Below are 13,762 nucleotides of genomic sequence, written 5' to 3' on the forward strand. Positions count from 1 at the left end.
AGTTAAGTACTTGTATCTTGCTGCCGGCCCTATTGACCTGGTCGCTGGTTCTTCAGTCGGCCTGGTGTCTTGCTACCCACCCTGCCGTTCTGGTTCTGTGGCCCTCGCGGCTAGCGGTCAGTGGCCAGCCTCTCGGACCTGGTGGCCAGCTCTCATAGCAGTCTGTTGGCTTGCTCCCCACACTGCAGACCTCTTGGCCAGCTGTTCTATAGGCCTGGTGACTTGCCCACCCTGAGGACCTGGTGGCCAGCTGTTCTAGCAACCAAGCATCATTTTGTCCGCTCGGCGCACCCCGTGGCAAGATCTAGCGGCCAGATGTCCTGCGGATCTTGTGGCTAGCTGTTATAGCGACCAGGTATGTTCATACCCGCACTACAGACGTGATGGCCACTTGTCATAGTGACATTTTACCCACCTTGTGGTCATGGCGGCCAGGTGTTCTAACAAACCGGTGTCTTGCTCTCTGCCTTGCGGACCAAATGGATGGCAGTTCTGGCGACCTGGTGTCTTGCCGCTTGCCCGGACCTGGTGGCTCAACCGACCTTGTATGCTGCTGAAGAAAAGATTGGCTGGGCGGTGTAGAATCACAGGAGGCGAAATTCTTTTTCTATCAATTTCTTTGTAAAAAGGGATAGTTGGGTAAGTTACCATCTTCGAAATTAGCGTCAGTCCTTACTTTGTTACCTTTATTTCAGTCATTTATTTGCGGTTATACATCGCCTTCGCTGCCATAACAGAGATTATTGAGAGAAACAATATCGCGGCTTGTGTTTGCCTGGGCTACCATTTTGCCATTGTCTGTCTGACGTTGCAAGCAAAAGTGCTCATCTCCTTTCGTAAACACTTCTTTTCGCTACAAGATACGAACTTTAGTTCGCAAAGAGGTCCGTCAAAGTCACATTGCCCGAGTGCAAGATATGTAAACTAATTCAGAAAGCGCCATGTATGTACTAATTGCTTTGTGGCCTTCAATTGATAACTAACGGCTCCAACATGTCGAGATCTGCGACCAAAAGTACAAATCACCGGTGATCAATTAGAATAGGCGTGGTAATGAAATAGATAAATGAGGGCATGTAAGCGCATTTGCAATGTTACTGATTTGTGCGTTCGGTTACAGCTATTGGAGAAGTTAGAACAAGACTTTGTGGACACTATAATAGGCTATGGGCTGGCTTTTTTTTTTTTTTTCGCGACCAGGAATTTTCGCAAACGCATGAATACTTCACGTAAATGCAGGTCACAATACGTGCATTGGCAGGAGCAGCGGTATGTGCGTCCAATCACTGCATTTTAGGGAAGATGCAGCATAGCTGCACTCGCATTGTAACGAGGCACAGGCTTGTTCTTTCCGCGATAAGTATTTCTTTTTTTTGTAAATTCGCGCCTTCTCCTAAAGGAGCGCCAGTATATGTCCATTTTAAGAAGTAGGGTTAGGTGCGTGTTGTCACCGCTTTTTAGACGAGACAACAGAACTATGTCGATATTGCGATGGGCCATATAATGTAGTTTGTTAGGGAAGTGAAAACAGGACTGGGCGGCCATTTATTGGGTTATATTTTGGTGTGCTTTCTCGCGAAAAGCAATTTATGTATACTAGTGTATTCTTCGCTCAAATGAGTCAGTATATGTGCATTAGAAGAGAAAGCGATATGTTAATTCATTTAGAGCTCTTTAGAGAAGATATAACAGGGTTGCGTGGAAATTCTACTCGGCTACTGTATTTAGTTTTTGGTCGATAAGTTCTTGTTCTTTCGTGTATTCTTCGCCTAAATGAGCGTCACTATATATTTACTAGCAGGCGTAGCAATATGTTAATCCATTTACAGCTTTCTAGAAAAGATATAACAGGGCTGTGTGGACATTTTAACGGGTTATTGTGTTATGATCTTGGTCAACAACCAATTCACGTAATTTCGTGTATTCTTCGCCTGAATGAATGTCGCTATATATTTATTTGCAGGAGTAACGACATGTGCGTCCAGTTGTAGCTTCTTAGGGAAGTGAGAACAGGACTATGCAGCCATTTTAATTGCCTATATTTTATTTCCCGCGAAAAGCAATATATGTAAATTAGTGTAATATTCGCTTAAATGAGTCAGTATATGCCGATTGGAGGAGGCCATCATCATCATCAGCCTGGTTAAGCCCACTGCAGGGCAAAGGCCTCTCCCATACTTCTCCAACTACCCAGGTCCTGTACAAATTGTGGCCATGTCGTCTCTGCAAACTTCTTAATCTCATCCGCCCACCTAACTTTCTGCCGCCCCCTGCTAAGCTTCCCTTCCCTTAGAATCCGGTCCGTAACCCTCAATGACCATCGGTTATCTTCCCTCCTCATTATATGACCCGCCCATGCCAATTTCTTTTTCTTGATTTCAACTAAGATTTCATTAACTCGCGTTTGTTCCCTCACCCGATCTGCTCTTTACTTATCCCTTAAGTTACACCCATCCTTCTTTCCATAGCTCGTTGCGTCGTCCTCAATTTAAGTAGAACCCTTTCCGTAAGCCTCCAGGTTTCTGCCCCTTACGTGAGTACTGGTAAGACACAGCTGTTAAACACTTTTCTCTTGAGGGATAATGGCAACCTGCTGTTCATGATCTGAGAATGCCTGCCAAACGCACCCCAGCCCATTCTTATTCTTCTGATTATTTCAGTCTCATGATCCGGATCCGCAGTCACTACCTGCCCTAAGTAGATGTATTCCCGTACCACTTCCAGTGCCTCGCTACCTATCACAAACTGCTGTTCTCTTCCGAAACTGTTAAACATTAATTTTCTGCAGATTAATTTTTAGACCCACCCTTCTTCTTTGCCTCTCCAGGTCAATGAGCATGCCTTGCAATTGGTCGCCTGTGTTACTAAGCAAGGCAATATCAGCGAATCTCAAGTTACTAAGGAATTCTCCATTAACTCCTATCCCCAATTCTTCCCAATCCAGGTCCCAAGAATACCTCCTGTAAGCACGCTCTGAATAGCATTGGAGAGATCGTATCTCCGTGCCTGACGCCTTTCTTTATTGGGATTTTGTTGCTTTCTTTATGGAGGACTACGGTGGCTGTGGAGCCCCTATAGATATCTTTCAGTATTTTTACGTACGGCTCGTCTACACCCTGATTCCGCAATGCCTCCATGACTGCTGAGGTTTCGACTGAACCAAACGCTTTCTCGTAATCAATGAAAGCTATATATAAAGGTTGGTTATAGTCCTAACATTTTTCTATCACCTGATTGATAGTGTGAATAGGGTCTATTGTGCGTAGCCTTTACGGAATCCTGCCTGGTCCTTTGGTTGACAAAAGTCTAAGGTGTTCCTGATTCTAATTGCCATTACCTTAGGAAATACTTTCTAGGCAACGGACAGTAAGCTCATCGGTCTCTAATTTTTCAAGTTTTTGGCGTCCCCTTTCTTATAGATTAAGATTATGTTAGCGTTCTTCCAAGATTCCGGTACGCTCGAGGTCATGAGGCATTGCTTATACAGGGTGGCCAGTTTCTCTAGAAGAATCTGCCCACCATCCTTCAATACATCTGCTGTTACCTGATCCTCCCCAGCTGCCTTCCCGCTTTGCATAGCTCCCAAAGCCACCTTTACCTCTTCCGGCGTAGAGGTGGTGACATGTTAATCCATTTACAGCATTTTAGAGAAGACATATGAGGGCTTTGCTGACATTCTAAGGGGCTATTGTCTTACGTTTTTGGTCGACAAACTATTTAAATAACTGAGTATTCTTCGCTTAAATAAGTGTCGCTATATCTTTATTAGCAGGGGTAGCGATAGGTGCGTCCAGTTGTAGCTTTTTAGGGAAGTGAGAACAGGACTATGCAGTGATTTCAATTGCCTATATTTTGTTATTTTCCGCGAAAAGCAATACATGTGAATTAGTGTATTCTTCGCTTAATTGAGAATGAGTCGATGTCCATTGGTAGAGGTAGCGACATGTTAATCCATTTACAGCTTCTTAGAGAAGATATATGATGGCTTTGTGGACATTGTAATTGGCTATTTCCTTACGTTCTTGGTCGACAAACAACGGAATTTCGTGTATTCTTCGTCTGAATGAGTATCACTATATATTTAGTGGCAGGGGTAGCGATATGTTCGCGAAGTTGCAGCTATTTAGGGACGTGAGAACAGGACTGTGGACCTATCTTAATGGGCCGTATTTTTTTTTTTCCGGGAAAGTAAATTTTTGTAAATCCGTGTATTCGCTTAAGTGAGAATCAGTATATGTGCATTGGTAGAGATAGCGATATATTTATCTCTTTAGAGCTTTTTAGAGAAGATATAGCAGGGCTATGTGGACAGTTTGACGGTATATTGTCCTATGTTCTTGGTCAACAAACGATTCCCGTAATTTCATGTATTCTTCGCCTAAATGAGTGTAACTGTATATTTATTAGCAGCGGTTGCTATATGTTCGCCAAGTTGCAGCTTTCTAGAGAAGTGTAAGCAGGACTATGCAGACATTTTAATCGCCTATATTTTGTTTTTCCCGCGAAGAACAACTTATGTAAATAAGTGTATTCTTCGCTAAAATGAGAATCAGTATATATGCATTGGTAGGGATAGCGATGTGCTATGCCATTTATAGATTTTTAGAAGAGATATAACAAGGCTGCGTGGACATCCTAATGCGCTATTGTATATAGTTTTTGGTCGACAAACAGTTCTCGTTTTTTCTTGCATTCTTCGCCTGAATGAGTGTCACTATATGTTTAGTTGCAGGGGTAGCGATATGTACGTCCATTTGTACCTTTTTAGGGAGATGAGAACAGGACAATGCAGCCATGTTAATTGCGTATATTTTGTTATTTCCCGCGAAAAGAAAATTATTTAAATTACTTTATTATTCCCCCAAATGAGTCAATCTTTGCACGTTGGTAGAGGTAGCGACATGTTATTACACTTAAAGCTTTTTAGAGCAGATGTATGAGGGCTTTGTGGACATTCTAATGGACTATTGTCTTACGTTTTTAAACGACTAACTGTTTAAGTAACTTTGAGTATTCGTGGCCTGAATGAGTGTCAATATATCTTTATAGCAGGGGTAGCGATATGTGCGTCCAGTTGTAGCTTTTTAGGGAAGTGAGGACAGGACTATGCAGCCATTTTAATCGCCTATATTTTGTTTTTCCCGCGAAGAACAACTTCTGTAGATAAGTGTATTCATCGCTTAAGTGAGAGTCAGTATATGGGTATTGGAAGGTGTAACTATCATCATCATCATCAGCCTGGTTACGCCCACTGCAGGGCAAAGGCCTCTCCTCTACTTCTCCAACTACCCAGGTCCTGTACAAATTGTGGCCATGTCGTCCCTGCAAACTTCTTAATCTCATCCGCCCACCTAACTTTCTGCCGCCCTCTGCTACGCTTTCCTTCCCTTGGAATCCATTCCGTAACTCTTAATGACCATCGGTTATCTTCCCTCCTCATTACGTGTCCTGCCCATACCCATTTCTTTTTCTTGATTTCAACTAAGATATCATTAACTCGCGTTTGTTCCCTCACCCAATCTGCTCTTTTCTTATCCCTTAACGTTACACCTATCCTTCTTCTTTCCATAGCTCGTTGCGTCGTCCTCAATTTAAGTAGAACCCTTTTCGTAAGCCTCCAGGTTTCTGCCCCGTACGTCAGTACTGGTAAGACACAGCTGTTATAAACTTTTCTCTTGAGGGATAATGGCAACGTGCTGTTCATGATCTGAGAATGCCTGCCAAACGCACCCCAGCCCATTCTTATTCTTCTGATGATTTCAGTCTCATGATCCGGATCCGCAGTCACTACCTGCCCTAAGTAGATGTATTCCCGTACCACTTCCAGTGCCTCGCTACCTATCACAAACTGCTGTTCTCTTCCGAAACTGTTAAACATTAATTTTCTGCAGATTAATTTTTAGACCCACCCTTCTTCTTTGCCTCTCCAGGTCAATGAGCATGCCTTGCAATTGGTCGCCTGTGTTACTAAGCAAGGCAATATCAGCGAATCTCAAGTTACTAAGGAATTCTCCATTAACTCCTATCCCCAATTCTTCCCAATCCAGGTCCCAAGAATACCTCCTGTAAGCACGCTCTGAATAGCATTGGAGAGATCGTATCTCCGTGCCTGACGCCTTTCTTTATTGGGATTTTGTTGCTTTCTTTATGGAGGACTACGGTGGCTGTGGAGCCCCTATAGATATCTTTCAGTATATTTACGTACGGCTCGTCTACACCCTGATTCCGCAATGCCTCCATGACTGCTGAGGTTTCGACTGAACCAAACGCTTTCTCGTAATCAATGAAAGCTATATATAAAGGTTGGTTATATTCCTAACATTTTTCTATCACCTGATTGATAGTGTGAATAGGGTCTATTGTGCGTAGCCTTTACGGAATCCTGCCTGGTCCTTTGGTTGACAAAAGTCTAAGGTGTTCCTGATTCTAATTGCCATTACCTTAGGAAATACTTTCTAGGCAACGGACAGTAAGCTCATCGGTCTCTAATTTTTCAAGTTTTTGGCGTCCCCTTTCTTATAGATTAGGATTATGTTAGCGTTCTTCCAAGATTCCGGTACGCTCGAGGTCATGAGGCATTGCTTATACAGGGTGGCCAGTTTCTCTAGAAGAATCTGCCCACCATCCTTCAATACATCTGCTGTTACCTGATCCTCCCCAGCTGCCTTCCCGCTTTGCATAGCTCCCAAAGCCACCTTTACCTCTTCCGGCGTAGAGGTGGTGACATGTTAATCCATTTACAGCATTTTAGAGAAGACATATGAGGGCTTTGCTAACATTCTAAGGGGCTATTGTCTTACGTTTTTGGTCGACAAACTATTTAAGTAACTGAGTATTCTTCGCTTAAATAAGTGTCGCTATATCTTTATTAGCAGGGGTAGCGATAGGTGCGTCCAGTTGTAGCTTTTTAGGGAAGTGAGAACAGGACTATGCAGTGATTTCAATTGCCTATATTTTGTTATTTTCCGCTAAAAGCAATACATGTGAATTAGTGTATTCTTCGCTTAATTGAGAATGAGTCGATGTCCATTGGTAGAGGTAGCGACATGTTAATCCATTTACAGCTTTTTAGAGAAGATATATGATGGCTTTGTGGACATTCTAATGGGCTATTGCCTTACGTTCTTGGTCGACAAACAACGGAATTTCGTGTATTCTTCGTCTGAATGAGTATCACTATATATTTAGTGGCAGGGGTAGCGATATGTTCGCGAAGTTGCAGCTATTTAGGGACGTGAGAACAGGACTGTGGACCTATCTTAATGGGCTGTATTTTTTTTTTTCCGGGAAAGTAAATTTTTGTAAATCCGTGTATTCGCTTAAGTGAGAATCAGTATATGTGCATTGGTAGAGATAGCGATATATTTATCTCTTTAGAGCTTTTTAGAGAAGATATAGCAGGGCTATGTGGACAGTTTGACGGTATATTGTCCTATGTTCTTGGTCAACAAACGATTCCCGTAATTTCATGTATTCTTCGCCTAAATGAGTGTAACTGTATATTTTTTAGCAGCGGTTGCGATATGTTCGCCAAGTTGCAGCTTTCTAGAGAAGTGTAAGCAGGACTATGCAGAAATTTTAATCGCCTATATTTTGTTTTTCCCGCGAAGAACAACTTATGTAAATAAGTGTATTCTTCGCTAAAATGAGAATCAGTATATATGCATTGGTAGGGATAGCGATGTGCTATGCCATTTATAGATTTTTAGAAGAGATATAACAAGGCTGCGTGGACATCCTAATGCGCTATTGTATATAGTTTTTGGTCGACAAACAGTTCTCGTTTTTTCTTGCATTCTTCGCCTGAATGAGTGTCACTATATGTTTAGTTGCAGGGGTAGCGATATGTACGTCCATTTGTACCTTTTTAGGGAGATGAGAACAGGACAATGCAGCCATGTTAATTGCGTATATTTTGTTATTTCCCGCGAAAAGAAAATTATTTAAATTACTTTATTATTCCCCCAAATGAGTCAATCTTTGCACGTTGGTAGAGGTAGCGACATGTTAATACACTTAAAGCTTTTTAGAGCAGATGTATGAGGGCTTTGTGGACATTCTAATGGACTATTGTCTTACGTTTTTAAACGACTAACTGTTTAAGTAACTTTGAGTATTCGTGGCCTGAATGAGTGTCAATATATCTTTATAGCAGGGGTAGCGATATGTGCGTCCAGTTGTAGCTTTTTAGGGAAGTGAGGACAGGACTATGCAGCCATTTTAATCGCCTATATTTTGTTTTTCCCGCGAAGAACAACTTGTGTAGATAAGTGTATTCATCGCTTAAGTGAGAGTCAGTATATGGGTATTGGAAGGTGTAACTATCATCATCATCATCAGCCTGGTTACGCCCACTGCAGGGCAAAGGCCTCTCCCCTACTTCTCCAACTACCCAGGTCCTGTACAAATTGTGGCCATGTCGTCCCTGCAAACTTCTTAATCTCATCCGCCCACCTAACTTTCTGCCGCCCTCTGCTACGCTTTCCTTCCCTTGGAATCCATTCCGTAACTCTTAATGACCATCGGTTATCTTCCCTCCTCATTACGTGTCCTGCCCATACCCATTTCTTTTTCTTGATTTCAACTAAGATATCATTAACTCGCGTTTGTTCCCTCACCCAATCTGCTCTTTTCTTATCCCTTAACGTTACACCTATCCTTCTTCTTTCCATAGCTCGTTGCGTCGTCCTCAATTTAAGTAGAACCCTTTTCGTAAGCCTCCAGGTTTCTGCCCCGTACGTCAGTACTGGTAAGACACAGCTGTTATAAACTTTTCTCTTGAGGGATAATGGCAACGTGCTGTTCATGATCTGAGAATGCCTGCCAAACGCACCCCAGCCCATTCTTATTCTTCTGATGATTTCAGTCTCATGATCCGGATCCGCAGTCACTACCTGTCCTAAGTAGATGTATTCCCTTACCACTTCCAGTGCCTCGCTACCTATCATAAACTGCTGTTCTCTTCCGAAACTGTTAAACATTACTTTAGTTTTCTGCAGATTAATTTTTATACCCACCCTTCTGCTTTGCCTCTCCAGGTCAATGAGCATGCCTTGCAATTGGTCGCCTGTGTTACTAAGCAAGGCAATATCAGCGAATCTCAAGTTACTAAGGAATTCTCCATTAACTCCTATCTCCAATTCTTCCCAATCCAGGTCCCAAGAATACCTCCTGTAAGCACGCTCTGAATAGCATTGGAGAGATCGTATCTCCCTGCCTGACGCCTTTCTTTATTGGGAATTTGTTCCTTTCTTTATGGAGGACTACGGTGGCTGTGGAGCCGCGATAGATATCTTTCAGTATTTTTTACATACGGCTCGTCTACACCCTGATTCCGCAATGCCTCCATGACTGCTGAGGTTTCGACTGAATCAAACGGTTTCTCGTAATCAATGAAAGCTATATATAAAGGTTGGTTATGTTCCGCACATTTTTCTATCACCTGATTGATAGTGTGAATATGGTCTATTGTTGAGTAGCCTTTACGGAATCCTGCCTGGTCCTTTGGTTGACAGAAGTCTAAGGTGTTCCTGATTCTAATTGCCATTACCTTAGTAAATACTTTCTAGACAACGGACAGTAAGCTCATCGGTCTCTAATTTTTCAAGTTTTTGGCGTCCCCTTTCTTATAGATTAGGATTATGTTAGCGTTTTTCCAAGATTCCGGTACGCTCGAAGTCCTGAGGCATTGCGTATACAGGGTGGCCAGTTTCTCTAGAACAATCCGCCCACCATCCTTCAACAAATCTGCTGTTACCTGATCCTCCCCAGCTGCCTTCCCCCTTTGCATAGCTCCCAAGGCTTTCTTTACTTCTTCCGGTGTTACCTGTGGGATTTCGAATTCCTCTAGGCTATTCTCTCTTCCATTATCGTCGTGGGTGCCACTGGTACTGTATAAATCTCTATAGAACTCCTCAGCCACTTGAACTATCCCATCCATATTAGTAGTGATATTGCCGGCTTTGTCTCTTTACCCATACATCTCATTCTTGCCAGTTCCTAGTTTCTTCTTCACTGCTTTTAGGCTTCCTCCGTTCCTGAAAGCATCTTCAATTCTATCCATATTATACTTCCTTATGTCAGCTGTCTTACGCTTGTTGATTAACTTCGAAAGTTCTGCCAGTTCTATTCTAGCTGTAGCGTTAGAGGCTTTCATACATTGGCGTTTCTTGATCAGATCTTTCGCCTCCTGCGATAGCTTACTGGTATCCTGTCTAACGGAGTTACCATCGACTTCTATTGCACACCCCTTAATGATGTCCACAAGATTGTCGTTCATTGCTTCAACACTAAGGTCCTCTTCCTGAGTTAAAGCCGAATACCTGTTCTGTAGCTTGATCTGGAATTCCTCTATTTTCCCTCTTAGCGCTAACTCATTGATCGGCTTCTTATGCACCAGTTTCTTCCGTTCCCTCCTCAGGTCTAGGCTAATTCGAGTTCCTACCATCCTATGGTCACTGCAGCGCACCTTGCTGAGCACGTCCACATCTTGTATGATGCCAGGGTTAGCGCAGAGTATGAAGTGTATTTCATTCCTAGTCTCGCCGTTCGGGCTCCTCCACGTCCACTTTCGGCTATCTCGCTTGCGGAAGAAGGTATTCATTATCCGCATATTATTCTGTTCCGCAAACTCTACTAATAACTCTCCCCTGCTATTCCTAATGCCTATGCCATATTCCCCCTCTGCCTTGCCTCCAGCCTGCTTCTTGCCCACCTTGGCATTGAAGTCGCCCATCAGTATACTGCATTTTGTTTTGACTTTACCCATCGCCGATTCCACGTCTTCATACAAGCTTTCGACTTCCTGGTCATCATGACTGGATATGGGGGCGTAGACCTGTACAACCTTCATTTTGTACCTCTTATTAAGTTTCACAACAAGACCTGCCACCCTCTCGTTAATGCTATAGAATTCCTGTATGTTACCAGCTATGTTCTTATTAATCAGGAATCCGACTCCTAGTTCTTGTCTCTCCGCTAAGCCCCGGTAGCACAGGACGTGCCCGCTTTTTAGCACTGTATATGCTTCTTTTGTCCTCCTTACTTCACTGAGCCCTATTATATCCCATTTACTGCCCTCTAATTCCTCCAATAGCACTGCTAGACTCGCGGTGTAGCTATATGTTAATCCATTTACTGCTTTTTAGAAAAGATATAACAGGGCTATTGTGTTTAGTTCATGTTCGACTAATAGTTCACGTAATTTCGTGTATTCTTCGGTTAAGTGAGTGTCACGGTATTTATATTTGCAGGGGTAGCGATATGTGCGTCTAGTGGTAGCTCTTTAAGAAAGTGAGAACAAGACTGTGAAGCCACTCTAATAGCTTAAAATTTTTGTATCGTAAAAGCAGTTCATGTATATTAGTCTAGTCTTCGGTCCAATGAGAATCAGTATATGTGCGGTGGCAGATATAGTATGCGTTAATCCATTTACAGCATTTTAGAGAAGATATAACACGCCTGTGTCGACATTCTAATTCTTATGGGATATTGTCTTTAGCATTTGGTTGACAAAAAGTTCTCCTTATTTCGTGTATTCTTCACCTTAATAACTCTCACTAGATATTTATCTGCAGGGGTATCCATATGTGCGTCCAGTTGTAGCGTTTTAGGGAAGTGTGAACTGGACTGTGGAGCCATCCTAATTGCCTATATTTTGTTACTTACCGCGAAAGGCAATTTATGTAAATTAGTGTGTTCTTCGCTTAATTCAGAATGAGTCGATGCCCATTGGTAGAGGTCGCGACACGTTAATCCATTTACACCTTTTTAGAGAAGATATATGACGGCTGATGGCGATTCGCTGATGATATTGCCTTGCTTAAATATAATAACTGAGGGGACCAATTGCAATGCATGCTCACTGACCTGGAGAGGCAAAGCAGAAGAGGTGGTCTAACAATTAATCTGCAGAAAACTAAAGTAATGTTTAACAGTCTCGGAAGAGGACAGGAATTTACAATAGGTAGCGAGGCACTGGAAGTGGTAAGGGAATATATCTACTTAGGGCAGGTAGTGACTGCGGATCCGCATCATGAGACGGAAATAACCAGAAGTATGAGAATGGGCTGGGGTGCGTTTGGCAGCCCTTCTCAGATCATGAACAACAGGTTGCCATTATCCTTCAAGAGAAAAGTGTATAACAGCTATGTGTTACCAGTACTCACGTACGGGGCAGAAACCTGGAGGCTTACGAAAAGGGTTCTACTTAAATTGAGGATGACGCAACGAGCTATGGAAAGAAGAATGATGGGTGTAACGTTAAGGGATAAAAAAAAGCAGATTGGATGAGGAACAAACGCGAGTTAATGACATCTTAGTTTAAATCAAGAAAAGGAAATGGGCATGGGCAGGACATGTAATGAGGAGGGCAGATAACCGATGGTCATTAAGGGTTGCGGACTGGATTCTAAGGGAAGGGAAGCGTAGCAGGGGGCGGCAGAAAGTTAGGTGGGCGGATGATATTAAGAAGCTTGCAGGGACGACATGGCCACAATTAGTACATGACCGGAGTTGTTTGAGAAGTATGGGAGAGGCCTTTGCCCTGCAGTGGGCGTAACCAGGCTGATGATGACTATGATGATGATGATGATGATATGATGGCTTTGTGGACATTCTAATAGGCTATTGCCTCACGTTCTTGGTTGACAAACGATTGCCGTAATTTCGCGTATTCTTCGTCTGAATGAGTGTCACTATATATTTAGTGGCAGGGGTAGCGATATGTTCGCCAAGTTGCAGCTTTTTAGTGAGATGACAACAGGACGCTGGAGCCAACTTAATGGGCTGTAGCTTTTTCTCCCGCAAAAACCTATTTTTCTAAATTTGTTTATTCTTCGCCTAAATGAGTCAGTATATGCACATCGAAAGGGGTAGCGATATGTTAAATGACTTACTGCTTTTTACAGAAGAAATAGGATAGCTGTGTGAACAGTCTAAGGGAAATAGTCTTACGTTCTTCGTCGACAAACTATTCTCGTAATTTCGTGCATTGTTCCCCTAAATGAGTGTCACTATATATTTATTTGCAGGGGTTGCGATATGTGCGTCCAGTTGTAGCTTTCTAGGGAAGTGAGATCAGGACTATGCAGCCATCTTATTTGCCTATATTTTCTTTTTATTTCCCGTGATAAGCAATATATGTAAATTAGTGTATTATTCGTTTAAATGAGTCAGTCTATGCCCATTGGTAGCGGTAGCGACATCTTAATCTATTTAGAGCTTTCTATAGAAGATATAACAGGGCTGTGTGGACAGTTTGACGGTATATTGACCTATGTTCTTGGTTGACAAACGATTCCCATAAATTCGCGTATTCTTCGCCTGAATGAGGGTCACTGTGGCAGGGGTAGCGATCTGTTCGCCAAGTTGCAGCTTTTTAGCGACGTGAGAACAGGACTGTGGAGCCATCTTAAAGGGCTGTAAATTTTTCTCCCCCAAAAAGCCATTTTTCTAAATTCGTGTATTCATCGCTTAAATGAGTCAGTATATGGGCATAGGAAGGGGTAGCGGTATATTAATCCATTTACTGCGTTTTATAGAAGAAATAGGAGGGCTGTCTGAGCAATCTAAGGGGTACAGTCTTGTTCTTCATCGACAAACGATTCTCATAATTTCGTGTATTCTTCGCCTAAATGAGTGTCACTGTATATTGAAAGCACAGGTTGTGATATGTGCGTACCGTTGTACCCATTTAGGGAAGTGAGAGCAGCACTGTGCATCCATTTTAATCGCTTATATTTTGTTTTTTCCACCAGGAACA

At 42.6% G+C, this 13,762-nt stretch overlaps 1 long non-coding RNA gene across 2 annotated transcripts in view; it reads left to right on the forward strand.

Moving 5' to 3' along the window:
* Window positions 1–13,762, forward strand: part of LOC129386862 (uncharacterized) — a 35,448-nt gene that overhangs the window by 11,004 nt on the left and 10,682 nt on the right. Inside the window, exons 6-8 of one of the 2 annotated variants that reach the window (XR_011891190.1) lie at window positions 57–116; window positions 189–355; window positions 491–639. This is a non-coding gene — a long non-coding RNA (uncharacterized lncRNA). The remainder of the gene's footprint in view (window positions 1–56; window positions 117–188; window positions 356–490; window positions 640–13,762) is intronic. The other variant, XR_011891189.1, reaches the window with a different exon arrangement.

Source organism: Dermacentor andersoni, chromosome 11, assembly GCF_023375885.2.
Source record: "Dermacentor andersoni chromosome 11, qqDerAnde1_hic_scaffold, whole genome shotgun sequence".
NCBI lineage: Eukaryota > Metazoa > Arthropoda > Arachnida > Ixodida > Ixodidae > Dermacentor > Dermacentor andersoni.